Below are 21,852 nucleotides of genomic sequence, written 5' to 3' on the forward strand. Positions count from 1 at the left end.
AGTATTTTCCAGTTAAACCAGTTGCATTATAGCTTAACCGTCTCTGTCTCTCAGCTGACTCTGGTCGATCTGTTAATTAAGTCCTAATGAGCAAAGTGAGATTTGAGACTTAAGGTTTAGATGCATGTTGTTTTGTTAAAGCAGATAAGCAGTTTTAGAGGAGGTGTGTGTGTGTGTGTGTGTGTGTGTGTGTGTGTGTGTGTGTGTGGGTGTGTGGGTGTGGGTGTGTGGGTGGGTGTGAGTGGTCTTTAGTGTAATTGCTTAAGGGATGTGTGAACTGTGTTCTCTTTCCCAGAATAACAAGCATGGCTGCAGGTGTTTCCTAGAAGGGGGGGGGGTGTGTGTGTGCGCACTTGTGTACCTATCCAGTGTGTGTGTATATGCGCTCTCCAATTCCTCTTCACCAAATCCTGATGTCTTTATAAGCAGCAGCACATTTCCAGGTACCTTGTCCAAATGTTAGGAAGTGTGTGATTGCTGATTGAATATATTAAGTCCTGGTTCCACCTTGGCTCCCAATGCAACGATCTACCAGAAAAAATATGAATAGCATCAGAAGTCAAAACAGAAAGAAATCTCTATGCATTCTTATCATGACTCACTTTATTATGAAATAAGTTTAACATTAATAACATTTTGTTTTATATTTTGAAGCTCAACATTTTTGTATAATAAATTTATTAAGACAATCTGAATGCGGAGGCATATTTATGATACTTTGTCTCTTCTTCATTCAGACAGGAATGCAATTGAAAACGCAAATAGTGCAACCGTGAAAAGGCTCGTTACCGCCATTGGTGCATAAGAGCACACATTGAGTGTGTTCACCAGGGTCGCGTGTGTGTGTGCCAGCTGGGCCAGGCAATATCATCCGTGTTTGCGTACTTGAGTGGACCATGTTTCAGCCTAAGAACAACGCATGTTATTTAAAGAGTTTGTAGGATGGTGAAATTATAATTTTTTTTATTTAATTCAACCTCATTCACAAGGTGAAATTAAACTGGAAAAAAGATGTAACAAATTGAAAAATGCCATTGTGTATTAATCCTAGTTTTGAATACACATACAGCAGATGTATGTGCCTTCGTCAACATACATGCCTGCATGGGTTTTTGTGTTTACTCATGCATGCCTATGTGTGTAAGTGTGTGTAAGAGTGAGTGTGTTATTGATTGGCGCAGATGTTCCACATGGCCTCCCTGCCACAGATGGCCAGTCAAGTCATCTTCTCTTGTTCTTATGTCGTCTTGGCACGTCATTAGACATGCAGGGCCTTGTACATGTTGCATGATTGCGTGTGTGTGTGTGTTAGTGTGAGTGTGTGTGTGTGTGTGTGTGTAAGTGTGAGTGTGTATGTATGTGACTCCGGTAGCTACTGCTGACCAGCTGCTACCAGAAGCTATTGTGCCACCAGACGCCAGGACTATAGCAGTGTGTGTGTGTGTGTGTGTGTGTATGTGTGTGAGTGTGTATAGATGTGTAAGATTAAGAAAGAGTTTCGGCTGGAGTGTGCGTGTTGTTTTCATAAAGTTGCGATGCGTTTTTTTTGTGTGAGTAAAATCTGTGATTTCACCTCACCAGTAGCAATATTAGTTTATCACTGTGCTATGACGCCTATAATCTGAGTGTGTGTGTATGGGGGAAGTGGGCTACAGAGGCTTAAAGGGCTAAGTGAATGAATGACCCGTGCCACCGCTTGGCCCTCATGGCCCCACCAACTCATTAACTGTAGAAAAACGACCACACCTCCTGTTGCTGGAGACAAAAACATGGGGGATGGAAGTCTGTGTGTGTGTGTGTGTGTGTGTTTGGGGGGTGAAGCGTGGTGGTTAGGCAGGAGTGTTTTTTGGGTGGTGGGGGTCAGTGTATGGACAATAGGCTTGGCGCGCGACAACATTTATTTGACTTAACAATCAAGGAAGGAGTCTTTCAGGCCTCCTGGTGACACTCACACCACTGCTGCCATGTCCTGCTGTTGCAGTGTCTGCTGTGGGCTCAGTCGTCCCCTGCCCCCTCGTCGTTTTACTTTTCAAACCTTTTCATTACTTTCTATGTTGTCTGGATTCCAGCGCCAACACTTTGACACGAGATACACACAGCACGAGATACAGACATGATTTATTTTAGCTTATTCAAGAAAGAAGACACCCTGCAGCCTGCAGGCTCTGTACAAAAGTAGGTTTTTTCTGGTTTTGTTTTAATTATAGAAAATATTTTGAAATGTGTAATATACATCTCCATTGGGACACATTGTGATACACAGTCAATGGAAAGGCTTTATTAAGGATGAGGTTTTATTTTTGTGGTTGTGGCCATCATTTCTATCGGCTGTATCTAATGAAATCTTGGAATGTGGCAACATCCTTACAAGAAAGGCAGACAGAGCAAGTAACACGAGAAGTCAGATGATCAGTTGCTTTTTTAAAAAGGAAGAGAAAACCAAAACTGTCCATTATGAACATCCATCACAGTCTGCAGACCAACTGTTTGCAGACCTGGATCATCTTTGACCTCCTGTACTTACTGTAGTTGTGTGCACGCTCCTGTGCGTGCAATGAGGAATTATCAGCTACATTTTAGGTGCACTTACTTTTTGACCTCCAAATAATGTTCTTTAGATAATCTCCACAAACTATTTACAACCTGTCTTATCATCTCAATGACTGTGTTTGTTTCCCCGTTGATACAATTTGTAGTGATGTCCTTGTTCCAGTAACTCGGCAACTACTTAGCTGAGTACAAAGTTCTCAAAACTTCTCATATGCTGTGCCGGAGCTATAAAAATAAAGCCAAGGTGAATACCTGGATTCATATCACAAGCTAACTTTCTACCGCCTTTTATTGAAATTTGTTTTTTGAGATATCCTGCTAACTAACAAACAAATCCAAATCAACAGTCATCATTGTCATTGATTTTAGGTCATTGCATGCTTTAAAAAAAATCCTTCACACTTGTACTCACTTTATTGCAGTACCCGTGTTTTGGTAAATTCATACAGACAAACAATACTGGTACATATACAGAATATATATTAAATACAAAATACTGAAAAGCATCATTACCATTTAAATGATCCAGCTAAATTGCTTCTAAGAAGACTCAAGGCACCAGGTATGGAAAGCAGTCCCTTTCTGTTTATTAGCATTAATTAGCATTCATTAAAACCTTTTGAATTATTCACCAATATCAAAGTGTGTTGCAATATTCAAATAACCTTACAAGGAGTAATGAAATACAGCTACAGTAGAACTTCTATAAATGTAATGGATATGATGGCTTTCACATTCAACAATTTTGCAGCAAGATCACTTGACTGTTTTAAATCATCTGTCTCCTCCGTGCCTCGTGGCACATAAGGCCTCCACAGAGTCTCTCCATCTCTTCTTGTCTGCTGCAATCACCCGCCTCCACCTCCTTCTTTACAGACTAGAGCTCCCAGGTTAGTGTATTCTTCAACCTCATCTATATGATGTCCCTCAGTGGTTGTTTTGTCTTGGTTCCTGGAGTTCATCATCTTCTCTATGTTGAGCCTCAGTCCCATTCCTTTGGCTTTTTCATTCAGCTTATTCATCTTGTCCCATGTCTGTTGTTTAGTGGAGGACAGCAGCACAATATCATCTGCAAAGTCTAAATCATCAAGTTTAGATGTGAATTTCCACCCTTATGCCATTTGCCCCGCTGACAACCGTTCTTCTAATCACCCGGTCCATTGCAATCAAAAACAAGAATCCTGACATGTTGCATCCCTGCTTATCTCCCGTCTTGATGTCGAAGAACTCCCATGTGTCTCCTTGATCGATGACAACACACTCGAAGCCGTCATACTGTATTTTGTCATATGTATCCACAGACTGTCATGATGGATCGAATCAAAAGCTTTCTCTCTAAAGCCTAGATACATTGTTGCTTGCTGCTCTTAACTTATGTTTTGATATTTATCCTGCCAAGTATTTTTCCTACAAAGGAAAGTAGTGTTACTCCTCTAGAGTTCTTACATTCCATAACATTTTGTTAGTCGCAATCTCTTCAGTGATGTCTGTGAATTCAAAACCATTCTCATCGTCTACCAGGAGCCTAAAAGCTCCAGCCGACATAGCTCTAGGGGTCATTGGAACACAAACTGCACCACCACGACAAGGCGGTGACCCCCCAGCTGGTGCGGCTATTTTAAATAGTCCATCCGATATAAACTCTTCATCAATTTGAAGGCTGTTGTCAGTGCCAATGCTGCTGCCACTGGGTTGTTGTATTGTAGTTTTGTGTTTGGGTTGGGTGTGGGCGGATATTCAGCATCAATGTAGCCATGGCAACAGTTGCTCAATTACCGGTGTGTGTCTTGTTTACCTCCAGACATCAAGCCTCTCTCTCTTCCTCACTGTCTGCAACAGCTGCCCTCTCCTCTCTGTCTCTCACTCTCCCCCCTTTCACTGTCTGCCTTTTCTCACTATTTTTATCTGTTTCTCTCTTTGTATGTCTGTCTTGATGTCCTAATTATGTATCTGACACAAGAAAATATTCATGCTTTAATCAGTCTGTAAGTCAATTTTTTTTCTCCAGCCAATTGCTCAAAAAATATTTTTGGCTAAATTGGTTTATGGGATGGGACACACCCATATCTGGCTGTTGGAGTCAAGCTTTTTTCAAAGTGAAAGGACCATATTTCATATTTTATTTCTACGTGACTTTCGTTTATGTGTAAAGTGCAAAAAGGCTTGCTGAAGTGGAATATAGATTAGAATGATATAAATATATATAATTTTCCCCGTTACTCTAAAACAGCTGAGCAGAGTAAGGTAACGTCTCCGGTAATGTTAGGCTACCTAGTATAAATGTAAATGCTCCGTATTTGTATAGCGCCTTTCTAGTCTTTGCGACCACTCAAAGCGCTTTTACACTACATCTGCATTCACCAGTCACACACATTCACACACTGAGCCTAAGTGCTGAAACAGAAGCTAACGTTCACAGGCGCCTATAGTGTTATGAATCAACACAAATAATCTCACTTTCCTAGCAAAATTTGTTTGTGGTATAAAACTACTCTTACTCCGAAAGTCCATAGAAAAATGTCATGCTGTTCTTTGCATGTACTGTGGCACAACTCTGATGTATGAGTGGAAATCATTAAAAGGAGACTGTCTAGTTTGGAGCAAGTTGTGCATTAGACCAATCAGCAATATTCAACACAACAAACCCCACCCCAATAATTCTTGGGCCATCGTAAATTACCAATCATGAAGCAGGGACTTTTTGGCATTAGGAATTATGGCTAAAGACCTTGGTTCCTCTGGTCAAAACACAGGTACTTCCTGGGCTTTTGGAAACGTTCCTGTGGTGGAAACAGGCTTTACCAGGGTGAAGCTTCACTCCCAGGGCAAATCCAGAGAGTCAAATTTATAAGCACAGTTCCTCTATAGGTTCAAAACATGGATCATGTTGACTACTCCGTCCTGGCTGGCTCACTTGTACTTTACAATTTTCAATTACAATTCTGTCCTTTTCCAAATGTCTTGTTTTTGTTAGGGAGCACTCTCTGTTGTCAGACAGGGACAGGTCTTGGTCAGAAGTGTGTTGACCATCTCTCTCTTTCTCTCTCACAAACACACACACACACACACACACACATGCGCAATCTAGCAGATTTTGTTGAAGAACATGATGTTGTTGATATGAGGGGGACAAACAGACCTTTAAAATATTAACTATTAAACTGCTGAATTTGATTTCTCAATCTTCCTTTTCTCAGCTTACCGACAAGTAAACCTTGAATCGAGTTATTCAAACTTTTAATGATAAAGACAATTTAGGACTTTCCTTTGCTTTGTAAAGGGTCACCTTACCTTAAGGGATTGTCCTCCCAGTGTGTGTGTGTGTGTGACTCAAGTGTCCTTTGGCTGGCTCTCCCAGTGCTCAGTGTGATGGACTGCTTCATCCATGCAACCTCCAACAGAGAGGCCAGATGTCTACTCTGACTGCCACACACAGGGAGCTCCTGGCCTTAGCCTCTTGACCAAAACCCTTGGTTGCCTGAGGTCAAGGGTCCCAGGGGCTGATGCTGAACATACGCTGGCAAAAATGCTTCAGCTATGTGTGTTTGTGTGTGTTGGCTTTTGATGCTGCATTTGTATCACTTTGCTTTAATCTTTTTCCAAAGCCATGAAGTCCAGTTTGTATGCCTTTCACCTGATTGAGATGATAGGCATACAAATTCACACACCCCTGAGTCATAACTCAAATAGAAACACACAGACATCATACACAAACTCCTGGTAACTTTGAGGTTTATTGTGGATAAATGACCATACAACTAGTTAGAAATAAAATAAAAATCCACTATATGACAACTTATTGCTGCCATGACAAAAAAAAGCTCAGTTATGTAGTTATTTTTCAATGATATGTTGGGCTCCGGACCCCTCTCTCCCCTGTAATATCCACCAGTGGTGCAAGGGGAGACAACTGAATGACATTGAGTATGGCTTTTTAATAATTGGGCTGGAGTTTTTTGTAATAAGATAGAGATAAATAGTGGAATGGTTCTTTTCTTATACTAACAGCCAGTGTTTGGCAAGCTACTTGGAAAATGTTGTGAGCTAAGCTACTAGCTACTCTACATTAAATGAAGCTTCACTACACAGAAGTTACCCCTCAATGAAATGTAGCAAGCGAAGCTACAGCAAAGTAGCTTAGTTACATCAAAGCTACTTTTAATTTTTGTATATATGTGTGTGTGTATATATATATATACACACACACACACACACAGCATTGGCCTAGTTTATATTGAACTAACTTCATTCCACAGTAGCAATAGAAGAAAGACTAAAATCCTGCTCCAAACAGTGTGTGTGAGAGAGAGAGCTAAATCAGACACACACAAACTCTCCTACTCATTGCAGCTAAATGTATTTCCTCATGCAACAAACGGAGAACCATTGTTGTTTGTTATAAAGTAATTTTATTATCACATTATTAAGTAATTATATATATTTTATATTGTTTATACATGTGAATTTGTGCTCTGGCAACATTGCAACCTAAAATTCATGGCAATGGGCAAGAGAGAGAGAGAGAGAGAGAGAGATCTCACCTGGACGAGCTGTCCAGGCTGGACCCTGATCCTTCTATTCTATGACAATAGAAAGTAAACTCAATCGCGCAAGTATTTTTAATATAATGCTCCTATACTCCTCCTTCTCCCGCCCTTTCTCCCTTTATGTCTCTGTCACTGTAAATTTTTAAACAGCTCAATTAGTGGGTTACCTGATACTGTTCATGTCTGACTCTCGAGGTGTGTGTGTGCATGATAGCGTGTGTGTGTGTGTGTGTTTATTAAGGTTTATTGCGGAGAAATGACCGTACAACTAGTAAAAATCCATTGTCTAACAACACATTTTTACAGCAACATATTGCAGCCATGACAAAAAAGCTGTCTTATAATGAGAAAATGTTTTAATGAGATCCTTTTCATGTTATAACAAACATTTTACATATTTTTCTCATACATATTCCACATTAACAAGAAACTTTTCTTGACAAACCTTTCTTGTTATTACTTTAAAATTAAAGCAAGACACTTTTGTCTTATAACATGATAAATTGGTGTGCTGTATCTTGTTATATTGTGTGATAAGCCATCGATCTTGCTTCATATTCATTGATAGGAAAAACAAGAACAATAACAGATACAAAATCCAATCCACTTTTTTACTGTTTTAACTATCAGAACATTTACTGACAGAACATGGCTCAGAATATCTGATCAACATGGTTCTTATGTCGTTGGCAATGGCACTCCCCTTCAACCATTCAAGTTCCATTCATTTTTGTGGTATGTTGAAAACCTGTGGCCATACATACATTAAAAACTTTTCACAAAGAAGGTTTTCAACAACACCACCTATTGTTTAATAATGCTTATATGCCAATTTATGCCATTTCTTAGTAAATAACAAAATGCAACATGCCACTAGCCAAGACATGTGGAGATTATGCTATATGCTTGTAAAAAAGGAGTTAATAACTGAGTGAATACAGCTGTCTGTTGCAACCACATTTTTCTCTCTGAAATCCTTGTCTGTGGGCATTGATGTGATGCATAGGAGGGTTCCTTGTGGGTCCAGTGCTTCTGTGTGTTTTTGCTGTGTGTTATTTGAGAGGCAAAGGAGGAGGTCCCTGTGTGTACAACAGTTGCAGTCTGTTCCTCCTCCATATTGTTTGGCTCAATCTGCAATCCTCCGTCCACTGGACAGAGCGTTATTGATAGTAGCCCACGTACTGTATCTGCTTACCATGGATTAGCTCTGGACTTACACACACACATCCTGACATGAGAATGGGAAGTACTGGAATTTTCTGTATTTGAAGGAAAAGAAATTGACATTTAAGAGTGTCACAAGTGGAGATGGGTGACATTTCAGATTGTGACAGATAGTGTTGTTCTCAACATGATGTATGCAGGTAGAGGACAGACACACTCATGCAACCAGAAGCTCCCTCTGATACAAATTTTACATAGTCTAGTGACTAATGAGTGTTTTTCCATCTACATGACTTGTATGACCCTCCAACCACACTGGTCTGTCTGAGTCATACATCAGTGTGTTCTACGGTTAGTTATTGTGTGTGTGTATGTCTGCTCTATTTTCTTGTCATTTGATTAGAAAACCAAACTCTCCCAGTGCCTAGGGTGAAATCTGCCCCCTACACCCGGTTCAATAACAACAGGACATGGAGGGGTGTGTGTGTGTGTGTGTGTAGGGGTCAACAACAGAGTTAATTAACGCATAGCCCCCTGTGGCTTACACTGTAATAATTCCAGTTATTGTCTAGCTATGAAGTTGTCCTCATTTCTTATATCCTTATATCTTATCTCCTTTACTTCCTTTCCCCTTCCCTTAATTCTTGACTCACCACTCATGATTGTGGAATAATTTTTTAGTGCGAGTTCCATTAAGATACCAAAGAAATACCTTATCTTGCTGAATATAAACTTTTTTTTTTCATTTGACACACACATATGCAAGCCAGTTCAGTAAATTACAAACACGTACATACAGTGAGTCAACTGCAAGGCTTGCCCTTTGCAGTCTTTGTTTTTGTTGTTTGATGATTTATATGATTTATATGATTTATATGATGATAGTATATAAGGGGGAAGATGGAGAGTCCTCAACGCTAATCTTTGATGTAGTTAAATTTGAGATACTGGTACATGGAATATGTCTCAGGTCAAGTTCGATCTTTAGGGAGTCAGGTCTCAAGTAAATCACTTCTGACATAACTCAAGTCTCAGTCTCAGGTCTACAGCTCTGTTATCTTCTAATAGTAAGACCACTGATCATAAAAAATAATAATTCTCATGTTTTATTATTATATGTTTGTCTTTTTTTGATTCATACTGGCCAATATATATCATCATTCATTAATGGTCATATATGAGAACTCAATATATATTGAGAGCCAATATATGATTGACATCACTCATGACCGACCATGACAAACGTGTTGCATACTATTTTACTCTGCACACACTACAGAGCTTTCACGGACCGGGCCGTAAGACAGTGAACACATATTTAATGGATTTTTCCTTCTATGCCAACCTCAGTCTGTATAATTGAAATTCTGTGTTAAGTATGTTGCATTAAACAAGTGGAAGTTACTGGATTCGGCATAACTCCAAGTTGGAAGCTTCAGTTTTGAGGATGATTGATGAGGTGTGTGATTTGAGATATGGTGAGGCTCAAGTGCACTTGTCCCGATGTCTGTTTGGTCAGATCTGCAGCAGACAAGCAAACAGACAGAGGTCAACTGACTACAGTCCATCTGGGCACGAGTTGATGTTGTCTTTGCTTTTGTTTATGCACTCTGAGTGTGTGTGTGTGTGTGTTTGTGTGTGTGAATGTCTTGGTGGACGTCTTAAGGAAAAGCAGAGGGGGGTTGAGGTGTCCTATTGTTGTCAGGGCATTTGTTTTAATGATATGCGAGGGTCATTTGCATGTCACAGCTAGCGGCGGCGGGTGCGGGGGCTATTGATTGTTTTGGGGTTTGGAGACAGAAGGGAGCTGAAAATGCTGGCTGAGGTCAGGAGATCAAGCCTTCAAATACATACATAAAACTGAAAACAGGCCTCAGGTCAGTTTAAACTCTGCGAGTGGGTGGGGGCATCCAACATCCTCCACCCAACCCCCCTCCCACTGACCTTCTCTCTCTCCCTCTCTAGATTTCTTTCTAGATGTCTTGATCTTTCTGCGTCTTCTCTCCCATTAGGTACAATCCCACATTTTGTATTTGCTAATTAAAAAACCTAATGAAAATATCACAAGTTTTTATTCCTGAAGTATTATGACTGACTGAGGTGTAAATGTTGGCATATTGATAAACAGACTTGTGCTTGATTGACATCTCCTGTGTTCACCTGCTTTTTTTGTTGTACCTGTTTGTGCAGCCAAGCTTACACCTCTATCATCCTTATTATGCACGGCATTTGGTGACCTCACATGATTCCAAGTATGGCTCCACCCACTCTGAGCAGACGTCCAATGCCACATCACGTCATAGTTAAGTTACAGTTAATAAATTTATAAACAACACCTACATCAGAAAGCTGTTTGTGGATTTCAGCTCAGCATTCAACACAATCTCCCCATGAAACTGATCATCAAACTCAGCACTCTGGGTTTAAATACAACACTCTGCAACTGGATACTGGACCTCCTCACAAACAGACCCCAGTCAGTTTGGATTGGTGTACTCACCTCCTCCACACTAGTGGTCAACACCCCCAGGGCTGTGTGCTCAGCCCCCTCCTTTACAACCCACGACTGCATCCCCCGACATGGAGAGAACTCTGTTGAAGTTTGTGGATGACACCACCATGGTCGGCCGGATTTCAAACAACGATGAGACTTCATACCGGGAGGAAATTCATAATCTTGCCTGAGTGGTGCTCAGAGAACAACCTCCTGCTCAACGTCAGAAAAACTAAGGATCTGACTGTGGATTTCAGGAAAAAAGGAGATAAAGACACACACTCCTGTCTACATCAGTGGAGCTGAGGTGGAGCAGGTCAACAGTTTCAGGTTCCTGGGAATCTCAGAGAACCTGACATGGTCGTCTCACATCTCCACACTGGTGAAGAAAGCTCAGAAACGCCTGTATTTCTTGAGGAGAAGTCCAAATTCCCGTGCCAAGTTCTTGTCAGCTTTTACAGAGGAGCAACAGAAAGCATCCTGACTGGAAACATCACTAACATGGGATGTGCACGGCCCAGGACCAGAGGGCTCTGCAGCGGGTGATTAAAACTGTTCAGAAGATCATTGGTACCCATCTCCTGAGCATCAGTGATATCAGTGAGGTGCCTGCAGAGCCCAAAGGATACTAAAGGACAGTACCCACCCAGCCACAGCCTGTCACCCTGCTGCCTTCTGGGGAGAGATATAGAAGTTTCTGCTGCAGCACCACCAGAATTAAATTAAATTAAATTAAATTCAAATTCATCCTCAGCACTGCTCCATTGAATGCAGTTTATTTCTGTTTACCATTTTCAATGTATATTGTCTGCAGAAAGGGGTTCTAAACTCAGTTTCACTCTATAACCTGTTATATTGTGACAAAATAAAATCTACCTACCTACCTAAATCGAAAACTATATTCAAGCCACATTAAGATGATACATTTCTTGGTCACCTGTACAGAATGATGTTGTATAACTACTTGTATCTTTAATTATTTTATTATTGTGAAAGTTCCACAATTGAAATAGCTGTTACTTTAAAGGGACTTTGCTGTTTTATCAAGAGTTAGACAATATTAATATCAATAGCCTTGCTTTGCACGAAGCCTCGAAGTAAAAGGAAAAAATATAGATACATCATACATATCACAGTGCATCTGTATGTATATGTAGAGATACACAGCAGATCTTTGTGTATTCAATCCCATACAACAAAGGTCCACTGCCAGATTCAAAGCCTCTAGGCCTTCATGGCATTGCTATTAGAGCATTTTCTTGATCACCTGCTGCATGCAGTGACTGCACACAAGATCTTAAAGGTCCTATCCTCATAGTGGGGTTACCAGGTTTGCACTCTGTCCTTAATCTAGACAAAACCCAACTCACTGTTAAATGGATTGGCAAACAGTTTGATATCTAGATATAAATCTTCTTTGGCAAGACAGCAAATAAGGGTATTCGCCAACATATTGGACTGCTCCTTTACATAGTGTGATAGCAGTATTTAAAGGGTAGTGTTTACTGGATCTGTCCTGTATTTTCTGTCTGAGATTTGCATCCACACACACATTTTTTTCTGACTGACCTGCCTTCCAGCCATGTCTCATCCATGAGAAAACTCAGATAGCCTCCAGCTGGGGGGGGGGGGGGGGGGCTTCCTCGCCTGGAATGCTTGCATGGACATCTTCGTGTGTTTGTGTGTGTGAGATTTTAGTGTGTGTGCATGCATGCTCTGCATTCATGCATGATCGGCCCTGTCTTCTCCGTGACCTGCATGTGTTTTGCGTGTGAATGTGTTTATGCATGGCTGACGTGTGTGTTCTTTTATGGGTTACATGTATGTGTGGGGAGAGTGTGTCATCAGACAGACCCGCTGAGATCAGTGTCTTTGGTGTGTCTGAGTCTTTAATACTAAAAATCTAAGACCTGTCCACAAGGGAGGAAAGCTCCACTTGTTAAGGTATATTAAAAGGAATTTTCAAACCATTCAATCACTTTTTAGGTACAAAAAAGGGCTCAAAGTCTTTAGAATGTCAAAAAATAAATAGTTTATTCTCTGACCAATGTCCACTGTCATAATTAAAATAAATGAAAAGTTAAAGTAGTTTTCCTTTAAAAAAGTCAGATCTTGTCGAACACACCTCCTTTATCTTTACTATAAAATCTCTCCAGATGTAACTGAAATTGACAGTGAAATTGATTTCGGTCTGTAAACCATTTTCAACAATTTGTGGTTGTAAGTTGTTTTGATTATGGTAACTGCAGGGACTATTAGTCATGGTTTTGTTTAGTTGACATCCTGTCCAACAAATAACTACATATTCCTCCTGAAATCAAGATGAAACATGCCTCTGTGATCTTATACAGACACGGTGGGCTATGTAATGGTTGTCCACAGTATTTAATTTGTGTGTGTGTGTGACAATTGTGGATTGCTTGCAATGTGTGTGCGTGTGAGTGTGTTTGACAGCAGTGGAGCATGTGTGTCTGTGGCTCATTAATAATTTATGAGGTGGGAGGGGTGAAAGAGAGGGGGCGGTGACAGATGGAGAATCAGTGTGTGAGAGGGAGAGAGAGTGTACAGACTGAGACACAGCCAGCGCAAAGACAGAGAGAGAAAGGGATAGAGAGTGAGGAAGAAGAAAATAGATTGAATGAAAGAGATGGATAGAGTGTAGTGTTGCCCTCCATTTGTACAGTTGTTAAATCCGTTGTCTTTGTGTCTCTGTGGTGGATTTGACTGGCAGGCGCTCAGTCTTGTGTTAGCTGGTTTCTCTTTGGTTTCTTGATTGTGGAAGGATTGATGAGGATGGCGATACAGCACACTCACCTAGCACTGCTGTACACCTGGACACAAGAGCTGCACTGACAGGTACTGTACACTTAGTGTAATGTGTGTGTTTATGAAGGAGAGAATAAACCATCCTCCTTTCAGTTTACCACTTTTGTTTTCTGTACAGAAGTAGAGCCCCCTTTTTTAAATACTATAATGTCAAATTCACAGTAAACACCATTTTTACATACCATTGAGAAAAAGTAGCCAAAACAACCGTGTGAAATTACAACAGATACAACTGATTGTGTTCTTTAAAGCTTTACAAAGATGTTTTTTGTGGAGCACTCTAATTAATTTTCAAAGACAGCAGTGCACTGTCCATGTGGATCAAACAAAATTAAATGTATTCTACTTTAGTGTGGGCTAGAAGTCTTCAGAGCTCACAGCCTGAAAACAGAAACCACCACAAAATCTATTAGAAAATGTAATTCAGGCTGATACTGCTCTCTGTGTGTGAGTGAATGCAGTTGTATAGCTTTAATTAATTCTTGAATTACTCAGCATGGCATGTGTTTTAGTAGTTAATGTTGATGACTTATTGATGTTGTGGATTGTAGAGTTTGTATACTGTAGCTCCATTATTTGACAGATTCATCATTTTAAATGATTGATTGGAAATGTCCAATGATGTCCAATATTTAATCTACTGTTAACTGGATTATTTTCACCTTTTTGTTTTTAAATGTCTCCATGTCGGCTGTTTCAGTGATTGTTCAGGCTATTAAACGCACACACATGAACACACACAGATTAGTCTGTCTGCCACAGTCGATTGGAAAAATATCGATTATGTCTTGTGTGCATGTTACCTCATTGGCCACATATACTCTTTAAGCTGCCTTTAAGTGACTCATTTCTGGCTCTTTTTGTAATTTTTTTATTTCCCCAATTTGAAATGTACATGTGTTTAGATTTCTAGCTCATTCTCACACCTACAATTAGATCAACAGCAGAGTTAGCTTCAGTTCCGGCATAAAAAACATCTTACACAATATATAAGGACTCTGGTTTCCCATTTGTGTTTGCCATTTCACAGGCAGCAACTCTACATGAGCTTAACTACCCTGGCTAAGCTGACTAGCATGCTACAGCTGATAGACAGCAACTAGCGCACTACCATACCTCTTTGGGCAAAGATTGTGCTGTAGAATTTCTGTTCCGCTTGTGAGAGTAGTCATCAAAAATCGACCATTTTGACAGCAATTGTTTGGGTCACAGGGTGTACCAAACTAAGGAAATTGTATGCCCAACAATGTGTCCAGTGTCTTCTGACAACAGCTAACATGTCTAACATAAAGTTTATTTGCTGAATTAGCCTGACAAGTTAGCTAGCTCATTTTGACCCAACTAACTGCTTCTCAAACTTCAACTTCAGATCAAGATCTTTCACGTTTAATTCACTGTACCACTACTGAATGAATGGCTACAGTTTCTATTTGACTGATCTGGCAAGGCTTAATAGACATGTCATGAATAAATTAGCGTAGGACTGACACTTTTCTCGCCTTTTGTACAATAGATTGATAACAAATCTCTTTTATTCAGACATGAATAATGTGCTCCTCCCATACCTGATTGCTTGAACACACTGGGCTGTAATTTTCAAATTTCTGGACTGGGAAAACATGGCAGCCGAACCTCTCCTGAACTGTTGCTTGGCGAGTTCAGCGCCGACAAAACGTAGCAAAACATTTTATTCAGCGGAAACAGCGGTGCCTCGAACACCCTGTTGTGTAAGCAAGCGCACTGCATTACCCTGCCTTTTTAACACCGTTATGTTTACAACTTGTCGCGGCTGATTGGGTCACACCTGTGACACGCCCACCAAACAGAAGAAAACGTACCTCGAAACCCATTACAGAACGTTGCATAACATTGCAAGGAAACATGTCGTTCAATCCGGAAACGTTGCAAACCGTTTTGAGATTGAACTCACCCCTAGTTTAAGTAGTTTGTCATGTTGTTCTGGAGTTATGAAAACATAATTCAATAATAATAATTCCCTCTTCGTCACATCCAGTGAAAACTAGTAGGATGATCAAGTACAGAACATAGAATCGTCAATTCTGCAGCTGTGAAGATTTGGGTTGCATATCAGCACAATTTAGTATGAATTCTGTGCCTATATTTAGAAAATGGCATTAAAAAGTCACACATCATTCATTAATGATCAGTGTATGGTGTAAGCTTTATCACTTTACTGTATGAATGTCTGCATCTTGATATCAGTGGTTGGCTGCAGATAGAATGAGACTCTTTACCTTGCTCTTTGCCAACAGTGGCACCATGAGGGCCACTGTAAAAAGGGATGTTCTGCTCCAGTATAACTTGAGTATAACCATACTGTATGCACTGTGTGTAACAGTGTGTGTGTTGTGTGTGTTTGTGAGGGGAGGGGGGCCTAAGTGGCTGTAGTGACACAGGGCTGTCTGAACATGCTGTTTGTTTGTTACGTAGGAGGTTTTTAACACTGAGCACATTACACATTTGTCAGACAGCGCTCTCACAGATGTGTGTATACGTGTGTTTTTTGTGTGTGCTGTATGCAAGTGGGAGGATTATTGCTTTAAAACATTTCAAGTGTTTTTATTTGCAGGTGTGTGTTTGTGTTGTGATGTGGATAAGTGTTTGTTGAGGGATGCAGGTAGTGGACAGTAGTGGGAGTGCCGGAGCACTGAATGCCCACACTTGCTCATACACAAGTACAGTCCTTCCTTTGTTCCTGGGCGTTTGGAAGAGGAGGTTAATGCACCCAGAAAACAGAAAGGAAAAGAGAGAGAGAGAGAGACCCTAATGGACAACGACAGGCCTTTCACTGCAAATATTTGGTCGAGAGGTCTCATAGTTACCATCCCCCATGGCCAAAGGGAAAATGATTAGAGCAAATTGTCACTCTGTTATTTATCCACATTACATGGCTTTTTTTCTAGAAAGAACAATGCTCAAGGCCATGTATCATCCAGTCATGTTGTTGATGGGAAGCAGAGAAACTGATGTGAATTTGATTTAAAGTTGTCGTGTGGATCATTTTGACGTCAGAAAACCTTTACAAGTGATTTAGAAGCATTACATTTTCAGATGTGCAGCCTCCACAAGCCGTACAGCCTTTCAACCGAATGTTACCCTAAGAGGGTTTTTTTTTTTTTGCATAAAGCTCATTAAGTGTGGCGTGGGTATCCGTCCTGTTTAAAAAAGTCCTGTGTGCCACAAGCCACAATGCACAGTAGAGTTTTCTGTGATTAGTGTTTGTGATTGGTGATCAGTGTTAAAAGCTGGTTACAATGTGTCAAATTAAAATATATGAGATATTTAAGGTCCAATGCTGAGTATCCAGATACTAGGATCTTGACTTCCATAGTCCTCTACTGGTCTTCACATCATACACATTGCACACGGGAGAAGAAGCACACAAATGTAGTATAAATATGCATATAATAAATTGTTCATCAATAAACTCTGAGTTACTATATTTTTCACTGGTACTTTATTTGTGATGCTTGGGAAATAGGTTAGCGTACAGCCCTAGCTACTAGTCATTTTGACACCAAAATTTTATAAAAAATGGGGCCCTGGTTTAAGAATACCACAATTATCCATTAAAGGGTGTATGTAGTTTTTTTATGAAATAACTTACAAATTAATCACTTTTTTATTGCCTATTTGTGAAGGGTTGTAACCTCACATAAAAATGATCCAATGAAAAATGAATGCCTGCTTTCTCAGTCCCTTGGAACAGCCACTATGCTGTGCCCTATGTGAAGAAAATCGGGTCTGATTTTCTGCATGCGCACTCCTGAGCCTCTTGCCTACTGATTCTAAACTTTACACGCAGCGACAATACCACAGCTAACCAAATGGAGTCCGCTAAAACCAAAAAAGTCCTGGAGTGACCTCTACGGTGGCCTGTAGGTTTCAGGCCTAATACAAATACAAACAAATACAAATGCCACAACACAATTACAAAACCACAACACAAATACAAATGCCACAACACAAATACAAATGCCACAACACAAATACAAAAGGCCACAACACAAATACAAAAAGCCACAACACAAATACAAAAGGCCACAACAGAAGTGAACCACAACGGAAGTTGACAACGAAAGAGATGCTTAGTAACAGTGGATTACTCTCCACGGAATACAGCTATACAGTAGTACAGCGGCAGTGTAGCTGTCTAGGGCTGCTCAAGTATGTCAAAAATCATAATCACAATTATTTTGATCATAATTGAGATGACGCTTGATTACTGACTGACTTAGGAAACATCATGCATTTATTGAAATTTAAAAAATGATTATACATTATCCAAAAATCCCAAAGAGGCAATGAAATAAGAAATAGTAATCAAATTATTATTAACGGGCACGGTGAATATTTTACAAGCACAGACCAGGTAAAACAAGCATAAATAATATGTAAATTGTTAAGCTATGAGTAAAGGAAAATTCTACTAGCCGTTAGGCTAATTTCTTAAGCTAATATTGGTGACTAGCAAGTTATAGCAGTTATAACCTTGTCGTTGGGCTAGAGCTGAAATAAATTTTACAGCCTGGCTCAGAGAGAGTTTAATTAATATATATGTGGCAGTTGTTTGTTTGTTTGACATGGTGTTATCTTAGAATTATAAGGCTATATCTGCACAAAGAAAAAATTTGCAAAAAGTTCCTGAAAGACATTAGCAAATGTAAAATTAAAATTCAAGTGCAAACCAAATTTGATAAATGTGATGAAGTTGTTACAAAAATAACTGCATTTCAACTATGTCTACTGCCAGTAAATCTTTGTCTGTCATGAGCTATTTGCTTTATATGGTTATTTACATTATGACTTCATTGTATCCATCATTAAGTGATTTAAGGCCACCTAAAGTGATCTCAGCAATTTGATTAGATGTTGCATTAACCTATGCGCAGTTGCATTTTAAAGTCTGTTTGTCACACAAATATTGAACATGATTTATACTCTTTTTTACTCATTTAGGTCTTTTTTACTTATTTTAAAATGAAATTATATGCACTCTTTAAAGTCTAAGTAAAGCATAAAATAGTGACAGAAGACAGCTAAGACAAGTGGGACACAAGTAGTTTTTCCCCCATTTTTATCAGCATAAGCACTAAATCAGTAAGGTATGGAAACAGAATAAAAACAAAGCAGGATTACAGACATATTTTTTCATTAGTCTGCTTTCCCTCTGTATTTCTTCACCATTGCTGCTTCTTGGATTGTTATATTTTCTTAACTGTAGAGATTTAGATGTAGATGACTCCTCTTCTACCATGTCCAGTTAATCTGTTGGCTCAAAGTGTGTCTTTGTGTGTGTGTGTGTGTGTGTGTGTTTGTTTGTGTGTCGCGCACACACGAAAGTGTGTAGCCAGATAGCGCCAGATAAGCCCTCATCAGCAGAATATTCAAATTAAAAAAAACATTGCATGCATGCAGGTTTCTGTCATGAAATATTTGCAGTTTAGCAGGAACCAAAGAGCTGAACATCATCATTCGCGCCGATGGTCCATCTCATATGATCAAAATGGTAAACACTTTGGATTACAGATCTATACCTAGTAGGTTATCACTATCAATGTGTTGCACCACCGAGTTAAAAAAAGTGAAACATTTGAGAACAGGATTTGTGTGATTTGATGATCAGGATGGTAATGTTCCTGACACGTTTCATGTGTTACACTGGCTCTCTTATAAAAGGTGATTTTAACAAACCTGCATTCCCCCAGAAGAAAAATCTCAACGCTTATAAAAGAGAAGAAAATAGGGGTTAGATGATTCGATAAATTGGATGAGTGAGAGGTGGAAGGAGGAGGGAAATGTTAAAGAAGGTCAAACCCAGACTTGCCTGATTCCAGGTGGGAATACAGATGTTGTGCCCATGAGCCAGGCACTTAACCTACATTACCACACAGGCATCCATCTGTGTGTGTGTGTGTGTGTGTGTGTGTATGTGCATGATATAACGCCCATGGACAGGTCTGTCTGTCACACTGACACACTATCAGTTATTAACACTAAAACACAAGTGCTCTTAAACCGCCATGGTGCTGAGTGTTTTTAAGAGTAAGTCCTGTCAGTTCAGGGCTGTGCTGCTGTATGTAAATGTGCCCCCTGACAACACCGCATACCCTGTCTCATAGTAACATTGCAGTCCACTGTTTTTATTCCTGTCTCCATTATTTGCCTCTCATGTCTTGCTTTATTTGCTACAATCAAATTCTGCAAACACACATCGCTCCAAATGGTAGACGAGTGACACTGCTTAGGATTTAATTTATTGACGTGCACAATTAATATGCTCCCCTGAAAGCAACTTAGCGTCCAGCATCCAGCACCTTGTGTGACACCAGCTAGTGCCATGAGAGTAATCAAGTGGACCCACCTCGGGCTGTGAGTTGCAGCCAATTTGTGAACAAGCAGTAACGTAACTGGTGGAGTTTTGCAATATAAAAATATGTTGACTGAGGCGCAGCCTTGCTCTGTTTGAGACTGTGAGCTGCACTTTCTCGGAGGTGCTGAAGTTAATGTGTGTGGATTTGTGGTGTGATTTCTGCCTGAATACAGGTGTTGTCAGTTAGATTAGTTTTTCGCCTGAGTACCTCCTCGTCTCATCCAGTTCTGTGTCTGTCAGAGATGGGGAATCGAGTTAGAGACTCGGACTCGAGTCCGACTTAAGTCGCACACACAGTGACTTCAGACTCGACTTGAGACTCGTCCTCAAAAGACTTCAGACTTGACTCGGACTAAAGGTGCGGGACTCGTGAACAATGTTTATTTTTAGGAAACTAATGAGCTTGCTGTTATTCCCTCCTTGCGTAACCTATAACCTGCCTATATAACATGTAGTATCAGCTGAGCGCGGCCGCACGTGAGAGAGGACAACATACACCGGCAGTTGCTGAGCCATTCATCATAAACTTTGGCTTTAAAACTTCATACAACAAGAAACAAAAAAAGACGCGCTGAACGCAAATAGGTTAGTAACCTGTGGTGAGTAAACATGTTTAGCTCAGCATTGGCCATCTAACGTTAGCTTGCTTCTTGTGTTAGCTACGACCTACGAAGGGTAACTACAACTGTCGTTCGTTATGAAAAGATGAATGAGCGTTTGTTTACTTGCCAAACTTGTGGTGGTTAACGTAATCATTTACATCCCGCTGGCTGAAATCATGTTAATTATTAACGTCGGCTGCAAATAGGTTACAGGTTTATTGTTGATAATGCAACGTTACAGTTTTATTTAATTCACGTTACCCTAGGTTTGAGAGTCTGGGGAATGTGTTGACTTACAGGAGTTTAAGCTGTCTTAATTGCATTGCACATTACATGGTTGTTTTATAAGCAGCCTGGATTGAACTCAGCAGGTGATAAAACATCCATTATAACAACAAGAGACTTGAGACTTGACTTGGACTCTAGCTCAGAGACTTCTGAGCATCTCTGGTGTCTGTCAAACGGTCTGAAGGGGATACTACCAGCAGAGCAATAACGCAATGCAGAGTATAGAACAGATAGACCAAAAAAAAATATTATGAATTCTCATTAAACTAAATCATGTGTGTTGACTCAGCAGAGATGATATTACATGAGCAAAGTTGATCTACAGGAGAAACATATTTAAAAGCAGTAAAGAATGCATGAGAGCATCACTACATTCTATTCTATTTTTATATTTTGAATTGTCACCAGCCACCTGAATTTTGTGTTTCCCTTTATATAAATTAAAACATGTCCACCATAAAGTGTTGCAGAAATTTGAGTAGAAACATTCACCAGAATGCAGGAAATTAAGTCTTTAATGCTCAAAATATTCTGATGGAGGACCTCCAGACCCCCACTTATAAAGGGCCCCAGTATTGATACATTTAATAGGATACAAGAAAACAGTCTCTGGGTTCACACACAGTTTCTGGGAGAAACATTCTATTCACATGGCTTTTTTTGTTCCCTGGGATAGTAATAAATCTGTTGTATAATAATATTAACAACAAACACAATAATAATAATAATAATAATAATAATAATAATAATAATAATTATTATAATCAACAATATTCATTAATTATTTAATGGGGGATAGTAAGGGACCTGGATAAGGGGGGCATTGGCCCAAAAAAAGGCTGAGAACCACTGCATCAGGGCATACTGATACTGACTTTGAAGATTACTACTAACAGTAATCAAACCATAAATCAGCTCCACCAGCACAGATGTATGGACCTATTTTGACTGTGTCATAGTAAATGAGGTGATGGCTGCCCTCAATCT

At 39.9% G+C, this 21,852-nt stretch overlaps 1 protein-coding gene across 15 annotated transcripts in view; it reads left to right on the forward strand.

Annotated features, from left to right (window-relative positions):
• Positions 1-21,852, forward strand: part of nfasca (neurofascin homolog (chicken) a) — a 152,698-nt gene that overhangs the window by 44,129 nt on the left and 86,717 nt on the right. Inside the window, exon 1 of one of the 15 annotated variants that reach the window (XM_038696459.1) lies at positions 13,318-13,611. The exons of 13 other annotated variants lie outside the window; for them this stretch is intronic. The gene's annotated coding sequence lies outside the window, so the exon portion shown is untranslated. Of the gene's footprint in view, positions 1-13,317; positions 13,612-21,852 lie in introns of those variants that run through there. One more of the 15 variants, XM_038696472.1, reaches the window with a different exon arrangement.

The sequence above is a fragment of the Micropterus salmoides genome, unplaced genomic scaffold, assembly GCF_014851395.1.
Source record: "Micropterus salmoides isolate LMB-PRFRI ecotype aquatic unplaced genomic scaffold, ASM1485139v1 Ms_hic_scaffold_4, whole genome shotgun sequence".
Classification (NCBI taxonomy): Eukaryota; Metazoa; Chordata; class Actinopteri; order Centrarchiformes; family Centrarchidae; genus Micropterus; species Micropterus salmoides.